This window comes from Vidua macroura, chromosome 3 (genome assembly GCF_024509145.1).
Source record: "Vidua macroura isolate BioBank_ID:100142 chromosome 3, ASM2450914v1, whole genome shotgun sequence".
Lineage (NCBI taxonomy): Eukaryota > Metazoa > Chordata > Aves > Passeriformes > Viduidae > Vidua > Vidua macroura.
Window position 1 is genome coordinate 50040446 of NC_071573.1, and position 22129 is coordinate 50062574.

Consider the following 22129-nt stretch of genomic DNA (forward strand, 5'->3'; position numbering starts at 1 on the left):
TTTTTCTATATTTCCATACATGAAGAGTAGCAAGTCCCAAGGAATTTAATGGTGTGTACTATAAATGGCTTCCATTAGTTATTTTTCCCTTCCATTTGTGCTAAATGCCTTTACTAACAAAAGATTACAGTTACTGCAATTTTAACCATTCAGATAAGGGCTGTAGCTAATTAACATGTTGTCTTAGTAATATTTTTAATTTGTTTGTTTATTTATTTTATTTCAAGGTTTCAGTCAAATTATGGAAGAGAAAAAGCATCATATATAATGTTTGTAAAACTGTTAAAATAAACATTTGATGAATGACTTACCCATGCTACCCAATGGATGCCCAGAAATAAAAACATGTGCAGAATGAAAAATGCTACATGAACTATTTGCTAACAGAAAAAAAGGGAATTCTGCCAGCCCCAGATGTTAGAAGATAATACCATTTAATTTGGCATTGATGAGGCACACTTCATTTAAGATATTCCTATTTATAGAAATGGAGTGACTTATCATAGAGTCATAGAATATCTGTTTTCAAATACAGAGCACATGAATATTCTTATCTCTATCACTGTGCTATTTTTAGAATTTAAACAATTTGGCACAATCTGACCATGAAGACTATTCTTGTAATTCACTAGTGTGTCATTCTCCCTTTGGGCTCCTACAAAAAATCAAATACTTGTAGGTACTTTTTCTCAGGAGGGATTTATTTTCTAATTAAAAAAAAAATAATCTCTCCAACATTACCTCCTCTGTGTTTCTGGAACCACTACAAGACTTAAAAATTATTTTTTCGTAATGCTTAATATTTAACCAGAGGATAGCTCTTTCCCAACAAATTCCTTCCTTTCCTCAATGACATAGCACTTAAATGTCTTTGGTTTGCTTACATAGATCCTGAAGCTGGCTTTCCATCATACAGTATATCCTAACCATTAGCTAAGAACTGTACAAAAAAATCTTTCCAAAGAAATAGAGGGCAAGGAAAGGAAGAAGCTGTTTCTCAAAAGGTAATTTGTCAGTTGAAACCAGAAAGGAATCACAATATAAAAATGTTTGTAATAACCTGCAAACCTACTGCAAAATATCTATCCTTTCTCCTCTAGAATATCCCAAGTAAAAGTAAATTATTATTTTAGCTAACGATGCCAAATCAGACTTTGAATTTTGTACTTGTAACAATGCTCTTCTGATATATAAAACAGGTGAGGCTCGTAGGGAGAAGTAGTGGGAAGGATCTCTTATGGAAACTGAGAGAATAATTTGGGAAGTTGGACAAGATTTTTATCACTCAGAAAGCAGATGAAGAGGCTAACCGATTTTACCTACCTTAGCAGAGACTGGCTTCTCCTTCTATAATATGTCATTTTCCTGATATTCACTTGGTGATTTTTCCACTCAGCTTGAGCACCACAGACAATTAAATCCAGAAACTGTTAGACTTCAAAAAAAAAGTTTTTCACGTTCTTATTTTTTACTGGTTGGAGCTGGTTCAAGGAAGTACATCACTATAGCAATATGAAAAAAAATCTCTGAGTTAATGTACCTTTAATTAATACACAGGGACACAAAGGGAAAGAGGAAAGCTATAAATACTGAAATGCCACATCATGTTATCTTTAAGTGACTAAACAAGATGTGTGAAGGAATAAAGGTCTTTTTAAGTCATGTTACTGAGTTGTCTCCTGGGGTCTGTCACAAAAGGGTGCTACTTACTTCAAGAAATCCTGTGGCTAAGAAAGCAAACTGAATTCTGGATTCCAGCATACAGAAATATTTGTACCCCACAACTAGATGAAAAAATGTCAATGGGCAAAAACAACAACAGCAGAATAAATTAGAACAAACAACAAAAACTAGGTGGTAATTCATTCTACAATCACTTTCTCTATAGCACAGAACTGCTACAGGAGTTACTTCTTCTATAAAAGCATAAATCACTTTTGAAGTCTGCCCTGCTCAGCCTTTTCAACTCCTGGCTCCCTTCCATTCTCTAAAGGATCCAGGAACATCCAAAGCTTTTCAGAAAATACCAAAGGCCATCCTATGAGCAATTGTCATAAGAACAGTTCGGTGAAATTTTCAGATATGTTTAATATTTTTATATATCCCTCCCTCTTTTGTTAGTATAGTTGCAAGTAGGGGAAAGAAGGGATTGTGTACCATGTAGCTCTTTATTTTGCTTGGAATAATTTTTGACCCATCATCTGAAGAATTATGACACCTTAATGTAACAGGTCATGGTCTAAGAAGAACTGGTTCAGTCACACAGAAAACCCTCACCTCCACTGACTTGGTCTACTGGTGCATCACCAGTTTAAGTTTCATTGCTTGCAACCAGAATCAGAAGGTCTCATATGCAAAACACCTCCCTTGCATGAGGCTCATCCTTTAGCTTTATGCTTGATCCTGTAGAGTCAGCAATCCCCCAAGTCACAGCCTCACCTTGCACAATGCAGTTAACATATCATACCCATTGCATTTTCCAGCCATCATACCACTCACATTGGTCTGGAGGTACTGAATGAATTAAAAAGGACTTCAGCCTTATTAAGGGGAAATCTTAATATTCACTTAATAATAGCCAAGATTATGCAATCAATGTCTTGAACCCATACAGTTGTTTAAAATTTAGTATGCAAGAGGTTGATCTGAAATTGGGAGTCAGATCCAATTTAAAAACAGCACAATACTTCTGTTCTCTTTGAAACAGGAAACTCTTCAGCTTGACCATTCAGTGTAGACCAGGAGATATCAAAGAATAATGAATTTTTACTTACATCCAATTTCCCTAAGAAGATACTAATAACATGAAGTTGGTAAAATCTCCACCCACAGAATTCTGGGAAGTTGCTTGCTGCTGTGCATAAGCAGTGTAAGATGCGGCCCTCCGAACTGGTAAATTTACAAGAGTGCATGTTTTAGCAAAAAAAAGACAGTGGAGAATGAGAATCTCATAAATCTCCAAGGCCATGAGATACCACAGCTTCATAATTCTTCTTCTGATATGCAATCGTAACAAAGCAACTTTTCTTATCACATCTCAGCAAGCACAGAAAATGGAATCTCTTCAGAAACTTTTCTTTCAAAAATACCTCTCAACTGGGGACATATTTATTGAGTTTTTGTCTTCATTAGCTGATCTTACCTGCATTTTCAGTTGGCATTTTCAGATGGCTATGTAGAATGAATATATTACTGTTAAGAAAGAGTTTACACCTTTACTTCAAGAACAAATTATTCTCAATACAATGTCTTTACACTTTTGCCATTACATTGTTCTATTCAGTTTCTACAAGATCATTCAAGCTTCATGGCTTTAGTTTTAAAATGCTGACTTAAAAATTAATATAAAGATTTTAAAATGTCTTTTCCATTAAGAACTCTAACATTTCCTGTTTTCAAGAAATGATCTTAGATGGGAAGCATCCCACTACAGAAATTGCCCTTTCACATCTGGAGTAGGCAGCAAGCATCCTAGAGTGATGCCTGGCAAAACTTCTTCTTCATCCTAGGCAAAATGTAACATACTTCTTCTCAAAGCACATGACAGAAATCTAACAACACAGGTTGTTTTTTTCTTTTTGAGCAGCTCTGCTGGGGTACTCCTCTTGTTCCCACTAGGAAGCTTGAAAGCAGGGAGAAGAGCAAACACATAGGGATGGCCAAGGACTTCAGTCAATGGTAACAATGAAAGAGCATGAATCATGTCTATTTAGCAGATTCATATAAACTTTTTCCTGTTGGCATGAAAGTCTTTCTCATTAAGTAATTGACTTATAAAAAAAAAAAAAAAGTGGAGAAACATGGTTGCCTTATGAGGCAAGAGTAAGAGTTCATTCCTAAGCAATGGGTGCTGTTGCTCGACAGTGCCACCCTAAAAATAAATCTATAGGGAAGTAGCCTTCATTCCAATTTGAAGTTACATTTGTTAATAAATGTTAGACTTTGAGTTCCCTCAAATTCTTTGTAAGTTATTGAGTCTAGTGCCAGTTCCTATCTTTCCTGTCTTTCTAATGCCCATAAAAGTAAATAAAGTTCAGTTTGAAAGAATGTAGGATCTGAAAAAAGTTTTTATTAGAAGATATGTGAAGCAGTTTTCAAATGACCTTTTCATGTCAGGCACTAACAGGAACTGCTAGCAGCAATCTAAAGCAATGTTGAAGAATGTGCTGTAACTGGTGGACAGAGTCAGCTCCAGTTCTTCATGATCTCCTCTGCAGCACCATCAGCAGAGGCAGAAGCAGCTGTGCCCCTGAGAAAAGTGAAATTCGTTGTATGGGCCATTCACAGCTGGTAAGTGCCTCAATGGGAGATGCTGGAGTCAACCATAACATGAAGCAACCCCAGGGTGCCTCCAGCTGACCAAAGATTAAATCAAGAATCTGTGAGCACAAATATGACTTACAGCACTTTGTTCTTGGTTGCACTGTGTGATGAGAAAATTTACCTCAGATTCACTCATGGGTTTGGTATAAACATAATCAGATAATCAAAGTTCTACCAATTGAAAGGAGGAAATGACATTTACATTCAGGAAATCTGCTTTATCTACCTCTGCATACAAATAACTGCAAGCTAAAAATATGAGAAAAATACAAAAAAAAAAAAATTTTCCAGCAAAAACATGTTCCTTATTGTTGAATGACTAATGGATTTTTCTTCCCCCGCAGTGTAATACAATTATTGGAAAATGCAAAGCAATAACAAAGACTGTCTCAGCATAAAATGGTTAGAGGATAAGAAATCAAAGTCTGGAAAAGAATAACTCTTTGAGACATAGGTCATCTGTTGTGCTGTAGAATGTTTTAACTACATTAACTTTGTTGTAAACCTGAAACTTCTAATTGCAAATAAGACCAGAAGTGAGTTTCCTTGAACTTAGTGAATTCAGTGCACTGGCAAAGAATTTTTTTTTTTTTTTAAAGAGTATGTGAGAAGACAGAAATTCTACAATTCTACTAAGAAGTGATTTTCCAGTTTCTGTTATCTATTTTTCATGGTCATTTTTCACAGTAGAGCACAAATGCTGTCATGATAGGCAACACCTGCATCCCTGGGCAGTCATCCTTGGGTGGTTTCTGCTGTGATACTCTCTTCTACCAAACAGCTAGTGTTTAATTCAGTGCTGCCCTGCATTTCAATGGCCATTTATGTCTGTGCAGTCTGGCTGGAAAGTACTAAAAAAACCATTAGGGAATTAATGCAAGATTATCATTTGACAACAACTGGCCTACCTTTGTGCCTGATGTAGCTCATGGAGAAGAGGGAAGAAAGGGGCTGTGGCAGTGCTCTGCTAGTTTTTGGATGCTGCTACTGCTGTTATGCATCCCTGCACTTTACAGAAATGAAGATGACCATGCAAAACATATTGAACATCAGAACATAAATCAAGAACCATAAAATATAAGAAATTAAATTATCTGTTGGGAAGTACTGAGATGTTAAATTACTCAGACTGGAATACAGTTTCTGTGTTTGAAATACCTATCTGTTGATGTTCAGACTTACTGCCTTCAGCAAGAGAATTAACAAAAAATACAAGTATACTTAGTTACAAAATGAATGTTTCTGTAGGTTTGGGGTTTTGTTTTTCCCCAGTAAGCTGTTATATTTGCCTTAAGTCATTAACAATCAAGACTTAAGAAACTGCTGTTTGTGAAGTGCCTGAAAAAGCTCACCATTATTAGCATGCATGACATTAGCAATCCTTTTGATGCCATCTCTCATTTTGTCTTCAAGTTTACTGAGTAACAAAAGGCCACATCAACAAGGCAGCCATGAAGAAGGAAGGGGTGAGACAGTGAAAAAGTGGAGTGGGCAAAATAAGGCAGATACTGGGGAAGTATCTGGCAGATACTGGGGAAGCTTTCTGAATTGCACCAGTTTGTTTGTTCTTGCTTTCACACACAGATCCAAAATTTATATTGCAGAAGGAAAGAGCAAAACCACCATAAAGAAAAGACAACATTGGATTGTAATCCATTAAAAAGTTGTTCTTGGGTGAGTTTCAAACAGACCTTTTGCAAAGTTATTAAGCTTAGTACCTCCTAAGAACCTAAAAAAAATCACCCTAATCAATGAGATGTTGTTCAGCCATTTCAGCCAAAGCTGAAATATTTAATTACCTAAATTTCTTCACTTTAGGCAACTCACAGAGCACTCGGCCATTCTTAATGCCAGTTCTAAGTAAAAATGTGATCAGTGCAGCACACTTTGGGCACAAGTTTGTTTGCACACCTTGCCCATCACTCCCTATGAAAAACATGTGGATGTCCCTTACCCACTTGCCTTTTTGTCCGGTCATTCTGCATGTCTCCAGCTTTATTTCATTCTTTAGAACTTAGGACTTCAAATCACTAGAGTAATTCAAGGTATTGTCAAGGAGCTGTTTCAATCCATTGATAAAAATCAACTGAGATAGCAGTTTCTAAGCTCTCACACTCCTGTGAGAGCTCTACCTTCCTACTGGAGCCTGCACTGGTTGGAGTTGCCAACCCTGCACTGCTGCAGATCAAAGGTGCACATTATCAGAGTATTTTACATTGGATACTTAATCTACTTAGCTTATACTTTAACTGCCTCAATGCATCGCACTAAGTCTTTCTGCGAGAATATTAGAAACTTTCATTTCCACTTGCTCTTCTTTACTGATTCTTAAGGCAACTAAAGAAACCAACAAGAGACCCTGCATGAAAGTACACAAACTCACAGGCATTGCTTTAATTAAATAAGCTGCTTATTCTGCTTTTTATTATCTTTTCTACACAACACAATCAGTGTTTTAACAGTGCAAGCAGGAGTTCACATTAGCATGTGCTCCAGTAAGTGGCTGTGTTACCATTTCAACACAATAATAGTAGCAGCCAAAGTTAACTCAGGTTTTCACCTTTCAGTAATGTTTTCAAATACTTTAGGATTTACTCTAGACAAGCTTATTCCCTGAGCAGTGGAACATACTATTCTTTTTATAAGATTTGGACCACATTCTGCAGTCATTTCAAAAGATAATATTTTTCTTATGTTTATTTCTCTATATGTTTTTAAAATATGTATCTGTAAATTGTATATTCCTAACAATTTATAGAAACTCAAACTACTCTGACCAGCCCGGTTTGTTTTGTAGACTGGACTTACAGTTAAGAAATTTTTGTAGGCTATACTGATGATGTGGAAAATTACACAGAGGGTTTCAAAATATGTAAATGCCTGAATACATCTCATGGCTGTCCAGGAGTTTCTGCCAGTTGTGGTTGTGCATCATTAGTTTTGTATTGGATGTTCCTTTGATGCTGTTTATCAGGCATGCATATTCAGGGAGTTACATATCTGGAAGTCTCTGCTGGGCAAAATATTTTCTCATAACCATTGATTCAAAACAGCCCCAGAGACAAACCAGTCTTTGCTCTCTTTTAGAGTCCTGACCTGGCTCCAGAACCACCATCAAAGAAATTCACTCCTCACAGATCTGGATAAGATAATCCAAACTCCAGAAGAAACTGATTGCATAAAGGTTAAAATTAATGCTCTGTTAAGAGCTCAAGCCTTGAATAAAGTCCTGAGTTGCTTTTCAGAATTTTGAGTTGCAACTTACCAGCACAAGTTTGCTTTAATCTTCTAATCATTCAATAAAGTGTTTCTTGTCATTCTCATGTATCATTCTTGGCTTTTATTTGCTGACAGCTTATTTTTACAGCTTCCCTTCTCAGATGGTCTTCCAGGGAGGAGATGATTCTGAACAAGCTGCTTGGGTCTGCATTCATAGCACTGAGGTGACAGCAGTATGTTCTCTGAAATAGATAGTTGTTATTTGCAAGCCTTTCTCAAGCTCATTCTCTCACAGAAAAATGAAGATATCAGAAAATATCATCTTTAAACTGATCAGTCATTGTGTTAAATTTCCTCTTTTGTTGCACTCATAATGTTATCAATTTTTTTCAAAACAAACACATGTATTCATGCACAGAAGTGAATATGTTTCTGAAGGAAATATTAAAGGAGGCTGGAAGTTTATTATACTTTCTTCTTTTTGTACCTAACATAGGGGGAATACTTGCCAAAGAAATACTTTATAAATAATTCAAAATGAGAATTAGTATCAAAAGATACAGAGTTGAATAACAGATAAAAAGGGGATTATTTTCTGGATTACTCTGACACTGACCCTTCAGTGGAGTTGCTAAAAATTAGAATACTGCAATCTTTGGAAAAGTTGGAATAGGATATTCTGTATTTTTACAGACTGTGTCTTTCTACTTGGTTAATCCAAATTAATCTGCCCTTATTAGCAGATTCTAATTTGGTATAAATACTTAATATGGGAAGCCTTAAAAACTCTTAGTTTTTGGTTTTGGGTTTAGATCATGTTTTGAAAGACTTACGTGTAAGAGAATTGAGACAAGATGAAAAAGCTGAAAAGTACATAGTGGTACAAACTGTACATAGGAGACCAGACACTAACTTCTCCCAAGACTCAAGACATTTGTTTGCAAAAGTAAAAGGGAAAATGTGTTGCATTTTCCCATTTTGAAGATAGTGTTTGTAGGTAATGACACTCCAGTGAGTCGAACAGAAAATGTAGATGCTTATATATTTGTAGCACACTACTGTGAGTGACATATGCAGAGGAAACATTAACGCCCAACTCACCTTCCTTTTGATAGGATCATGCCCCTCACTGTTCTCCAAACTCCTCTTTTTCACTGGGCAATAACTGGCAATGTTCCATAACAAAGAAGAAAGAATCCAGAGACCTCTAAAATAGAACAGGCCAGGGAACCATCAGACCCCCTCTGTTTAAAATTAATGTTTCTCTCAGAGAGGAGATAAGAGTTACAGCTTATCAACCCAGGGATAACTTAAAATACTTTCCCTTCTTTGATCTTAACAAGAACACATTTATGCTTCTGTGCATCAGCAGTAAATTTCCAGGAAGATCCATAGGTACTATCATTGAAGGAGCGACTGACGTATGAAATCCAAACAAAGTTCACCTTCATTGCTGAATGTCACTGCAGAAAATATGCTAAACTTACGGAAACACTGCTTGGAAACATCAGTTGGTTGCTGGAGGTATGTTATAATACTGATTTGTAATTCAAAACAGAAATGTTTCCAGCACTGTGTGGTAACTGCAATGTCAGTAGTCTCAAAAATGTAGGGAGTTTTTTTCTCATCAGCTGCACAAGTTTGAATCATTACCTTGTATAGTAGGTCTGAAATTTGAACTGAGAAGTTATCTCAAGATACACAGCAAAAGGTATGCAGTGGTATGCAGCATGCTGTTTTTTAAAAAATCTATGTATTTTTATATGGCATAAAACAATGAATAAAGTGAATATCAAAAGAATAGAAAGAGAAAAAGGAAAAAATACCAAACAAAAAACCGGTGGTGGGTGGGAGGGGGTACAGAACCCCAAAATAACCAAAATCAAATGCATCCCAGAAGATTTAGCAGCTTATCAGAAGAATTTTTAAGGGAAATGGCTATGTGTCTGAGAAGGCATTTAACTGTCCTCTCATGAATGTATCTGCGATAAGAATCCCTGTTTCAGAGCAAAAGGGAATTTTCAGAGCAAAGCAACTGTGCCACGTAGGTTATCATGATTTCTTGACTTCAATGCAGTGATTTGTATCAGTGACAAATTGATTCCAGACAGGAGACATGCATGGTTATTATGCCCTAAGGTTGTTACAAGAGTCAAGTTAATTATTAAAAAAATTGAGCTTAACTGATAGTTAAGGATTCCAAATGTCATGCGAAATATTTGCAGATAAATTTGTTCATCTGATAATTGGGTTCATCTGATAACTGGGTTCTACAAGCGTAACTAAGGCCAAATTCTCCAGCGCTATCTCCAAAATAGCAGTACATTTTACATTTGTTAACCATCTTTTGCCAAAAAAATAAGTACAAACATAAAAAGGATAAAAATTTGCTGGGAAGATTTTCCTTTTGGTTTTCTTTTTTGAATTAATTTAGAGCATTAACTGTGGCTCTTCATTTCTTCTTAAATAAGTATGCTACTTCTTGGTATAACCTTGCTATACCTGCTCAGTTTTGAACCTAATAAAATAACAGATATAAAAGTCTGGAAAAACAACTTACAAGCTGTCCTTCGATTTGTTTTATTGTAGCATCACATAAAACTGCCTTCGTATAGAAGGCAAAGCCTTCCTAAAGGCCTCTGGGAATCTTCTGACATGGTCCAGTAGAGGAGTAATGAGAGGTCTGAAAGTGATTAAAGAGACAAACCTAGGTAAAAGAGAAAGAAAGGTTCTTGAGTAATTTTTGCTTCTCTGAAAGGGAAAAAAAAAGGCCTAACAAACATAAAATTAGTTCTAAGTGATACAGTGGAAAGAAAATCTAGCCATACTGTGAGGAGTGCAATTGAATGCCTGAGTATGCTCCAAGATTATACCTTGCCAATTACCATTCAAGCTGATAATACACAGAACTCCTGCTCACCAAAGGTCCCATTCACCTCAATATCTTATTTTCCTTAACTCTAGGCCAAGAAGGAGAAAGATTTCCAAAAACATACATACTAACAAGGTCACCGGACAATCAGTGGCAAGTTGGATAATCATTAGTTTGCAAAATTGGATTTGAAGAAGAAAGGAGCTGAAATTACTGTAGAAATCACGAATCCTTCTGTATCACCTTTTCTGTTTTATTCACTGAAAACCAGAAATTAAGTTTTTCAATTTCTTTAGTACAATCATATTTTAAAAATTCTTGCAGTAATCAACCAGGTTATGAGGACAAGACAATTCTGTATTGAGAAAGTAAAAGATTATAAAGTCTACAAGTAAACATTATCCTACAATGATTTGCTGCTTCCAGTTGTGACATAATTTATTAACCTGGATATCTAGTAAACTAATCTAATTTAAAATATGTGGATTTTATAATGCAAAAAGTCAGAAAAAATACTGCAGATAAAGTTAATAAAACAGATAATTTATTTCTTAATCATTCAGTAAATTAATTTGACAAGAAAACATTCCTATTGCTTTAAAAACTAAGGCATCCTTTAGTCTGAAGATGTATAAAGCATTTCGGTAATGATTTCATGTGTATGTATTTATATCCAATACTTTTAGACTACTTGAGGTGTATGAATAATCCTTAGAGGAAGGAAAAAAAGTCAAAAAAAGAAAGGTCATTGAGTTGAATGTAACCAGAAATACACAACAGTGGACCACACTGTAGGTATAGAAACAAGTCGGGTAGAGAAGGGATATTTAATGTAGATATCACAAAAGATGTCTCTGCTGCCAGCATATCTTGAAGTGTTTTTTTAAAGGATGTTTTCTGAAAGACCTGATTGGGTGTTAGCCTTGTTAATGAATATGTGATTAGAAAGCCACACAGAAAACAAGCAAGAATCAAAATTAGGGCTTTCCAAAGTCAGAAAGTCAGTTCAAGCAGAATGAACAGTAACTTAAATGCATTTTCCCCAGTCATAATAGCATAGAAAAAATATAGTTCTGACAATTAAATACTTTGTGTTTTCAAATGCATTTCCTCCTGTTTGTTTGGAGGTATGTACATGTGTGAAATACAAAAGCAACTGCCAAGAGAATCGTGCTATGACTTGTTCCTGCTGAGCTGCAGAACCATCCTAAGATCAGCCACCAAAGCAAGCTGAGCTGAGCTTCTCATGAGTGGATTGGTAAAAAATAGCTGTCAGTCTTACAGGTAAAACTTCCTTCTCAGTGAATTTAAGAAAGAGCAATTCAATTGCCTGAGGACTTTAGTGAGGGGGGTGTAAGAAATATGAAGTTGTAAGAGCGCTGGTTTTCTCCTTTAGCCTTAGAATTCAGGTTTAAGGCAACTAAAGTCCAAATCCAAGGTCTACACAAGGCTAAGATGAATGGCAAGCAAGTATTAAGAACTAACCAGCACCATGAGATATTGATGTCTCAATAGGTCTTTGCACAGTCATATTGATCATATTGTATCCAATACAAAAGGCAATAGTAATTTTTTTTTACAGCTTCAGATCCAGGTTATTTAGAGCTGTACTCACCGTATCCCTGTGTTGTACTGATCACCACTGAGAGGTGAGGGTGTCATAGATTTTATTAAGGGATACTCAAACTCTGTTCTGCCCACCAGACAGCAAAATGTAACCTACAAATTCAGTCCATGTCAATGTGTAAGGTGCTGCAAATCACCACCTCACTCTGAGTGCCAGGTAAGAGTGAACTGACACCCCTTCTGCATCCCTTGGTTTTATAAAACCCCTGGGAGGCCTAAGATCTTTAGAGCTGCCCATTGTCCCACAACCTGTGCTGACAAATTTTTTAATGTCTAAGTACTCCCAGTGTGAACTGTGGTTCTGGAGATGTGTATCTGGAGTAAAGTGCTCTGATACTTAAGTCAAATATTGTGTGTTGCAGTAATAGAACTTGCAGCTGTTTGCAAAGAGATGCAGTTATTGTCCTTACTTTAAATGTGGGAAGTGATTGTCTCATCATCACCCAGAAGAGTAAGGAGAGACTAGGATGCTTTTCTCTTGATTTCAAACTACTAAGTGTAATTTTAAAAACATGCTGCCCCTGAGTGATATGGAGTTTTTTATCATTTTTCCACAGATACCTGCATACCCAAGGGCAGAACGTCACTGTTATATTTTAGACATATTCACTACTCTGTGTATGGGTAGGTTGTGTAGAGCTAGTCAGGATTTTTTATACAGTAAATTTCAGGAAGACCCAGTTTCTTATTGCAAAAAAATCTTCTGTCCAAACCTGTTTTGACAAATCTTTCAGTGGAAATAGACTTCAGAATTTGATAAAGATGGGATTCTAGGGGTCTAAATCCTATGAATATCCTCTCTCTCTAAAGAGAGTCCTGCATTTCAGAGTGAAGCATAAAAACTACTTGGTTTTGCTCTTGTGCTTTTTCTGGTTGAATGAAAGCACAGAAAATGTTCCTGTTTCATTTATATCCCAGACTTTAAAAAAATTTCAACATTGCCTTAATAGTCAGAACATAATGGCCTTTATATCACATTCATTTGAAAAGCCTTCATTTGCATAGTCTTCACTGTTACTATGATGGAATTACATGATCTCTTTAATATCTTGGGACAGATCAGAGCTGCTGTGGGTTGTGCTGATTCTGAGGAAGTGCAGTGTTAGCTTGTAGGTCCTAGGAGAGACACCACTTAGGAATATAAATGATATTGAGATATTTTTGTAGAGATTTGAGTCCTGCAACATTTCAATGCTGCAACATTTTAATGTTTGATGCTTTATGAATGTTCTGATTGCCATTCTGTGAAGGTAATTATGAGATGCCTTGGGCTAGACGAAAGGCTTAACCCTATGATTGAAGAGCTCCAATAACGTCATTAAAATTAAAGAGATTTAGTCATGGGTTTTGAGGCAAAAAAAATATAATTATCATATCATAACTTGAGGAAATAACAAGAAAAAAGAAAAAAAATTAAACTAGGAGGGAAGTCTAGGTGTTTCAATTTTAAGGTGTCAGGAAACTTATTGATACATTGCATGCTTTGCAGCCCTCTGGGTGGGAAGCCATTCAGCCAGAGATATATTTCTGATCCTTACAAGCTCTTGGTGCAGTCTACGTGTCCTTTATTCTCTCTGCCTATACTGAGATCAGCACAGGTACCTGTCTCAAGACATTTGCTAAAACTGGATTTCTGAGTCATGCCACATGGCTGCCCTTGTGTAGCTGATCCTTCTTGGGTTTTGTTCAGATGAAACAGGGAAAACATGACGTTATAGTCCATGGAGAAGGCATCGGCCTCATCAGAGCCATTAACTCTCTTTACACACATTGCATCTCCTTACAGCATCCCTCTAGAGACAGCACCAATCTAAGCCCAGCAGGGCCCTCTTTCTGTGGGGTGAGGCCAAGACTGAGACACAGTGACAGCTGGGGCATTGTGTGGGGCACAGGAGACCTTCTTGGACACCTTTGAAGGACTGGGAACATCAGGGCACAGTCAGACCTGGTTCTGGACCCCAGCATGCCTTACGTCCTCACTGAGATATCCTGTGATGAAGAAGCACCTCCTTATCATAAGGCTGTAACCCAGACATGGATCAATGTGTCATAGCACAGCACATGGGATGATCCAATAAGCCCACCAGCACACAGCTGCTCAGCCATGGGGGATCTCTACCAGCATCTGGGCTGCTGTGAGAGGGGACAGCATCCACAGCTGCCTTTCTGGCAGAATCCAGCAGAGAGGAGACTGGACCAAGACTCCAGTGGTTCCGCAAGGGAGGGAGAAAAAGAGAAGAGGAGAAGCTGAACAAAAGTCTTTGTGATATTTAAAATGTAATTTTGGAAAGACCTTAATGGCTTCTCTGAGTTCATCTCAACTATTAGGAAAGCTTATTTCAAAAAGAGACCGCTGGGGGCTGTAAAGCAGGTGTTCGCATTTACTGTTGTTTTTACAAAATAAATTATTGTCATTTAATGCCTCTGATTGGATCAGATGGAGGAGTTATTACCCCCACTTTGAATATAGTTCTAATGTCAAAGGACTCCTGGTTTCCATGAAAATTAGTCAGGTAGTAGACTGAGAATTAAGTGCTGGGAATTGGAGTAGAAAAAGAATATTTCAAATCAGCCAGGTTTTCACAGATAAAGAAATTCCATTTATTGCAAAATAAATCTTCTACTAGTAGCAAAGGAATTTATTCATAAACAAGTTCACAGGATCACTCTTTCATCATCTGCATAGGTCAGTCTAGTGCTTGCTTTGAATTCCTTGGGGCAGTTTTAATTTTCAATGCAGAGAGTCATTACCACACCAGCCATGCAGTGGAGGACTGAATCCTGTATATTGAGCAAAATCAGCTAAACTGGAGGAGGTGTTTTCCCATTGATTTTTAGAATCTGAGTGTAAATTGTGCAATAAAATTACTTTTACTTCATCTTTCTCTTGCAATATGGGTGCTCCCTTGGCTTCAGTAATTAAATTGCTGGAGAAAATCTACTTACAAATTTAAAATTAACTAGATTAAAATTGTAGCAGCATACAAGTGAGTTTCTCATAATTTCAGTTGCACCTGTTTGGTAATAAATATTAATGCGTTTTCAGCTTGGAAGAGACAAAAGCCTGTAGAACTGTTTTCTTCACTTACTAGTAAATGTTGGTTCTGCAGCACCACAGAGTTTTGTAAAACCAAAACAGCAAGCAGAATCATGGCTTCTGTGTTAGGAGAGTATTTTATATAGATAATATTTTTTAATGTGAGGATAGTTTTACATATTTGGGCACTAATTATTTGAGAGATAAAGCTTAAACCATTCCTACTACAGACAATGGAAAGACCCCCATCTGACTCCTGTAGACCCAGCACAGAGTGTGTGCATTGGCAGAGCCCTGACCTTAAAGGAAATTACAAAGTCTCACCTGATGAAATGAAGATCACTCCTGAGCCATCCAGGACTGCTTCTGTTGGAGCAATGTTGGTTCACCAATGCAACTGACAGTACACTCTCTCTTTTGACATTTAATATTTTTTTCCCCAGGAAATCCCAGGAAAGCCATTAAGAGGCAATTACTGGGCACCATAAGAAATCTAAATTACTGGGTAACTTTATGTCCCCCACCATTAGCAAGGCTCACTCTGGTTTTGCATGAGCGAAGACAAATTGGAAAAACACCCTCAGAGGGAAGAAATTGTGCCAGTGAAAAACATGTCCCAGTGGTACCAGGGGACTTACACTTGTGTAAGCTTCTCACCTATAAATTAAAGCAGGTAGTCAATTCTCAGTGCTTCTCTCCGTTTGCTATTCTTATTCGTGAACAATATTGCTTCTGGGCTCTGTGAAATACCAAAGTGAAATCAGGTGCATCTCAGTCAAAGTGACACAGGCATCTTGTCACACAAACAACAGTAGCCCAGGGTATCACACATATGCGTCACAAAAAAAACAACAAAAAAAAATGAAATGGAAAGCAAAATTAACTTCTTTTTTTTTTTTTTTTTTAAATGAACACTTGTTTCACCCACAAAAAAATTATTAACCAGAAAATGCTAACAAGCGTTAACAAAATATTCTCCAGTAGTTTGGTATAAAAAGTATGGAATTTCATAACCCGTGGAAATAATCTTGCAGAAAGTAAACATTTCTACATTTTGATTCAAAATAGTTATAAATTAATTTTCTTTTTTGAGATAATATCTACAAAGTTTATCACTGATGATTTTTGCTTGGTAAAATTAGACAAATAGACTTATGATCAAAATTACTTATGCATCTTTATTCAATTTGTATCTGGAATACTACAGAAAAATAATCATTTCATAATTGAATTATTTTCTAAAAGAAGTCCAAAAGTACAGAATCATATAAAAGTTTTCTTTTTTAAGACTTCAACAAATTTCACTTTAAAATTGTTTTAGGTCAGTAAGGAAATCCATTCTCATTTTATCTGAGTTGTTTTAGGCAGAGATGTCTAAAGGTAAGTAGGTCATTTTGACTTTAAAGGGTCTCTGGGAACAGTTCATGTATCAGTAGGGCCCAGAAGGGAAGGTGACATCACAGGTGTACGCCTCTTACTTGTGTCTGCAATTATGCAAGATGCCTTTCATCCCCAATGTACCATTATGACCTTCCATTAAGGAATCACTGTGTAACACAGCTGGACAAATTCATTACTGGGGTAAGGGCTGCTTGTGAGAAAGGTGCATACCTGTGTTTAGACATAGTATGATAAATAATGAGTTCAATTTTCATGGAACCTTGCAGCTCAGTTACAATGATCAGGCCCTCATGAACTGATAAGTATCCTCAACAGAGCTGCATGGCAACCTTTGTATAACTAGCCAAGAAAACGCAATCATACGCTGCTTTTTACGTATGGCTGGTGGAGCGTGAGTAGCAGTGGCAATCCCTCAGTGGGTCACCGTGCGTCTTCCCACTTCCCTGTTTTTCTTGTCTCACTTCTACACTTCTTATGGCAAGAACCTGTCATGCAGTCCTTTCAGATTCCCGAGGTTCTTCCTGGTTTTCCCTCTGTTTTTAAATTACTCTGAATGGCAGCTTCTTCTACCCAACCCTGTGGACTGGGCTGGCTACTGGATGCCTTAAAGATTATTTTGTTACCTGTAGTAGTAACAGCCAGGAGGCAGAGGACAGCAAAAAAACTCAGGGCTGACCTGCTGAAAACATGAGCCAGTGCGTGTCCCTCACTTCATAGGTTAGGGTGGAGCGACAAGGGTCCCACACACAGGGTTGAAAAAAATGAATGGCTGTGGTCAGCCAGGGACCACTCTAGACAAAGTGAGCAGGGCTGTGTGGAGGAGGCTAATTTATATATTTATACTTTTCATTCACTGTCTTTTTCACAGACTGAAGTTATTGAAACTTTTTTCATCGTATTTTTCACTTATACATCAGCTTAAGGGATGCAGGTATAATTATCTGTGGGCAGTTTGACACGTGCCTTGCCAGCTTACATAGGAACTCTGTGAAGGAAAAGAGAGAACAAATTTTTCTCATGGTTATTAACCACTGCACCCATCTACTCTCTTACCTCGTTTCTATGCCAGTTTTCACCCTAAAGATACAATTAATTGATTCATCTCTAATAAATCCACAAGGTGACCTGTAGCTACAGGACAGCTTATTTACCTGAGAGTGAAGGCTATCTGAAAAATAGGGTTCCTTATCAGAAACTGGGGATGAGATGAAGAAAATATGATACTGAAAAAAAAAAAAAACAACCCAATTAACATACTTCGGGCAACAGGAGCTTACAATTAAAGTTCTAAGTGCTATAAATACCCACTTGTTTGGAAAGTTTCTTTTAAATTTGACTAACAAAGCCCAACTGTGTGGAAAGTATGCTGACCTATTTGCTTCAGCTTTGGTTCACATATTAAGTCCCATGATGAGTTTCATTCTTCAGGCTAAACACTTTCTCATTTATTGTCTCTTGCTTTACCAGCTGGACTTCCACATTCACAAGTACGTGACATGCAAGCAATTAATGGCACTTTAAGTATTCAGAAGCTACTTTCTGCACCTACTATCCTGTACAAGGTCATAAGAAGTGTCTAAAAATATTTCATTATATATTTTTGTAGCAAAGAAAGTAAGAGTTGCACTTTGGTATTTGAAGTCTCAGGCTTTTTATTCTGAGTTTTTAGCCTGGGAAGGCGTCTTCCTAGCAAATGAAAGCTGTAATACTCAATCTGAAGATTTAAGGGCTAAATTGAAAAATCTGAAGTAAAATCATTGTAAAAAAATCTCACTCTAGGTGGCATTATGGTTACAGACCTAACTGCAGTTCTTCTGTCCACAGGGTCTGATACCTTGAACTGCATGCACTGCCGTGGAAGACAGCACAGTAACTGCATGGAGAAAGGCTCTTCTCCCCTGCTACAGGGGAAAAGGAGCACTATTTTAAAGGTAGCAAAAAAATTTGTGAATGATTTTAAGGCAAGTAGAGCTCCAGTCTCCCAACAAATACACCATGTGTTTTGCCAGTGACTTGCTGGAGCATGGTGAACAACCAAGAGTTGAGCAGAGGCTCAGTGCGCCATCTCTCCTGTACCCTCCACTATGAAGTGTCAGCTCTCACCAGGAGGGCTGCAGAGGGTGCCTCCAGGTGAGTGTCAGGACATGGGCTTTATTCCTCTCTGCATGGCTTGGGCCTGTTACAAGTATCAGTCACTTAAGTTCCCATCTCACCTGCCTTTTGGGAGCAGCCAGCCCTCCTGGCACCCTGACACAGCTCAATGGTACAACAAAAAGTGTGAGGTGCTTGGCCACAAGAAAATAGAGGATGTTGGCTTCTAGGGTGAAGGAGATCAGAGCTCTGGTGCCAGGCTCACAGTGGTGAGCCGTGAGCCAAGCAGACCAGCCACGTGTGTCTCTCCTACATCTGCTCTGTAGGGCTGCTTGGGCACCCATTATGCCCCCCACACCAACTGCCATGTGCTCCTTCCCTGCGTGCCATGTATTCCTTCACCGAGTGCCTACCCATGTCCGCAGGAGCCAATCCACCCAGGACACATTCATGAGTTCTGCTGCAAAACCCACACGCTTTAATGGCTGCTGTGGTGTGACAGTCAGAACAGATATGCCTAAATGGCTTTGAGCATCTGGCATTGAGGTGATAGTGCAAGTGAAAATATGACTTAATTTGGAAGAAAATCAGAGGGATCAAGTAGAAAATTATTGACGTACAAAGACTTATTACTGCTAGTGATGAAACATTCATGAAGAAAGACTTAAACATCAATGTGTCAAGCTTTTCTGCTAATCTAGGACACACCATTAGGATTTGCTGTAAACAGCTGCCAGCTTTTCCATCAACGATTTTCCTTTGCAATTATTGGTAGCACATCCAAGATCAAATATTAACACCCCAGAGACCAGGACAAAATGAAAGTTTAGTTATAACTGCATAGGAATTTTCCTCCAGTCTTCTGAAAAGGAAACCAAGAGGCAGTATGTGCCCAGAATCAACAGGGGGTCTCATTAAAATAGAAACCCTGAAACCCTGTGTTAATGATTTCTTAATTAACAATCAGAAGCTTCATATTGCTATCATATCAGGCTCACTAGAGGCCCCATTAGCAAAAAGAAAAATCCAGAATTCTTCAATATATTGAGGAGTGAACTAGAAAAGACAGAGGAGTCTAAAAAAGTCTCCATCTGTCCTGCAAAAAAGCTTCCTTCAGCAAAGAAAGAGGAAAAAAAAAGCTTATTCCTTCCATAACCTTTGGTGGCAAACATTGGTTTTGTCCAGAATAAATTAACAGTAAATCATTAGAGGTAATTTAGATAAATTGCTAACAGCATCAGTTCAAATGACTTTTTAAACTCACCTGAAATTTCTCCACTTGCACTCTGAATCTGAATTAATCTTATGCTTCCCCAGCATGTCTGCATGTTTAATTTGAAGTCAGGTATTACACAGAATTTGTGTGTCTACACTTGGATATTTTGGTAGTTTCCTCAGCATGTAAGTCACTGTCTACTGGCTGCTTAATCTCCTCAGTGAAACAAAAGTCAGTTGGGAGATTGAACAGAACTTTTTTTTTGGATAATCCAATGAATTAACAGGACAGGGCCATCTCAGAGGGGCTGCCACTCAGTTTAACATTAGGAAGCACCACGTAACCCAGTTCCATGTATACCAGTAGTTTCCATTTCAGGACTTCAGAAAACAGAGAATCTGCTGCTGTAGTTTATTTCAGTGATCAGTCACATCTTCTGGTAAAAATAGCAGTGCATCCTGGGCTCAACACAGACCACAGAGAGCCACTCCAAGAAAATTGTGTCACACTGTGCATGCTTTGTGATAGGCATTTGTGAAAGCATTTTGATATGGTCCAGCATTGCTAAGAGACTGTTATACAGAGTACTACACTACAAATAATGAAATCCTTAAAATTCCAAGAATTATAGAACATTTTTAGAGAAAAATAAAACACTTGCTTAACAGATGGTGTGGATAGAACAAACTGGATAGCTACAAAATAATTTAACTGCAATCTTTAATTCTATGGCAAGTGTTGCCAGTGTTTAGAAAGATCTTCAGAGTAAGCAAAGAAATGAAATCAGGTCTAGAGTTTGAGGGATTTTTCAGGCAGTGTGAAAATTTTGCACCAACTTTCTGGAACAACTCTTTACTGAATATATTCTATACAACTCATAAGAGTATTCCCATAAATAAAAGTCTTTTTTGTAAGCCTAGCAATTAAAGATGTGAACTGACGAAAATGCACTCCAACTCCTTCACGTTAATACTTGTGTGCTTGCAGTTATATGTGGAGATGAAAATTCAGGTCAATTTGAAAAACATCAGGACAAATCTCTGGTGAAATTTTGCATGCGGTAGAGTCACTAACAGTAGGCAGGTCAGCATGTAGTGATCCAAATCTTTGTTTTTCTAGATAATTACAGTAAATACAGCTATCAGCTGTTGTAATGTTACTGGATTCAGGAATACTTTTTTTACTGTACTTATTAAAGACCTGTGATACAAACAGAAAATCACACTCCACATAATGAGAAAAAAAAATCAAAACTTTTTTGATGGCTGTTAAAAGACAAAAAATTCATCCCTAAATTTTATATATTGCTTATAGATATATATATATATATATACACTTATAAAGTAGGCTTACAGATGAATACTGTGGGGAATGAACTGCAGAAGAAAGTGTTTCAAAAGTTAAAGGCTATAAATTGAGTTGGTGATCAGAATTAATTCATAAGCTAAGGAGAGAATTACCACTTCAGGTAATTCAGAGCAATTCAAAACTGCAGCCTTCTGGAAATTCTCCAGTAACAGAGAATTGGGAGAAGAGTCCTGCTTGAAAATCTGTTGCAAGACCATGCAGTGATGTCTGATTATGAATAATTCACTGTAAATTCTTGCACTGCCCCTTTAGATTAAAACAAATTTTAATGTCCCTCCCTCATCACAGTATCCTTGTTGTAAAAATTCAAAGATACTTGATTGCCTTAGATCTGCATTCCCACTTCTTGTTCCTTCCCATCAGTGCAGTGGATTAGGTCTCTTGTAGGAATGTTTTGCATTATTAATGCCTGTGGTGTTTCAGATGTCCTGTGTGCTGGCAGTGCACTGAGATGGCGGTATGGGAAGAACCTGGCTGCATTGCCAAACAGGACTGACAGAATGGCACATTGCCCTGTCTCACTGGAGATTGGCACTTCTCGCTGCTGGCATTAAAGATGATTGTTTCTCTTGAATGGCTGCCTACATTAACACCCTGAGTACACACAAGGCACTTCCCTCCCCCCTTGCACCAAATGTGCCATTGGAAAGCAAAAGGATTTTATGATTTTATTTTGAAAATGTCCTACAGTAGAAGTGCACTCTTTGCTCACAGACAACTGCCTGTAAGTCACAAGGTACTGAGTGTACTGGACAAGTGCCCCAGCATATCTCAGCATCCTTGACATACAAATACTGAGGACCAGCACTGGAATTCACTAAGCACGTTCACCAGCAGCAGACCTAGCCCTGAAGGCCTCCTCCAGTGGCCTTTTTGATTGAGACCACCAGTTCCACTGACCCAGAGCTCCATCCTCCTTGTCTTCCCTTACACAAAGACAGCTGGCTGACTAAGGAGCCACTTCTCTGCATTTTGC